Here is a 580-nt window from a genome sequence, read left to right as displayed (position 1 = left end):
TAAAGTAACCCCGGAGTTAACTCTATGAACCCTGCTTCCGAGGTGGGTTAGGAGAGTAAACTCTACTAAATTTGAATATAAACGCGGGATCTTAGAACATATAAGCGCAATTGTCTCTATACACCGCGAAAACGTTGGCCGTTGCTGTGATAAGTAAGAGAGTATAATATTAAAATTAGATAAAGTATTTTATATTAGAATTAGAAATGATACTTTATTACCCGGGTCTGAAAGAGCGTTTTGTAGGGACGTACCCAACCCTGTACATTTATATATACATATAAAATAATATTATTTCCCGGCCTGGCCATTAAGCGACCTCACAAGATAAAGTATTTTATATATCACACATAATAAATGAGCATATTAATTTCTTTTTTAATGGTTTTTTAGTCTGTTTTAGAATTGAGAGTTACTTTAAAAAAAAGTAAAATTTATTAGGTTAGGTTAAGGTTAACTTTCAATCCTAAAACATTGTTAAAGTATCAGTATCATACATATATACAAATAATATTATAAATTTATATTATTGTTTACAAAGTATAAAATAGACAAAATGGATCTCACAGAACAGCAGTAC

Source organism: Temnothorax curvispinosus, unplaced genomic scaffold (genome assembly GCF_003070985.1).
Source record: "Temnothorax curvispinosus isolate PA1 unplaced genomic scaffold, ASM307098v1 QBEX01016598.1, whole genome shotgun sequence".
Taxonomy (NCBI): Eukaryota; Metazoa; Arthropoda; class Insecta; order Hymenoptera; family Formicidae; genus Temnothorax; species Temnothorax curvispinosus.
This window is presented reverse-complemented; position numbering follows the sequence as displayed.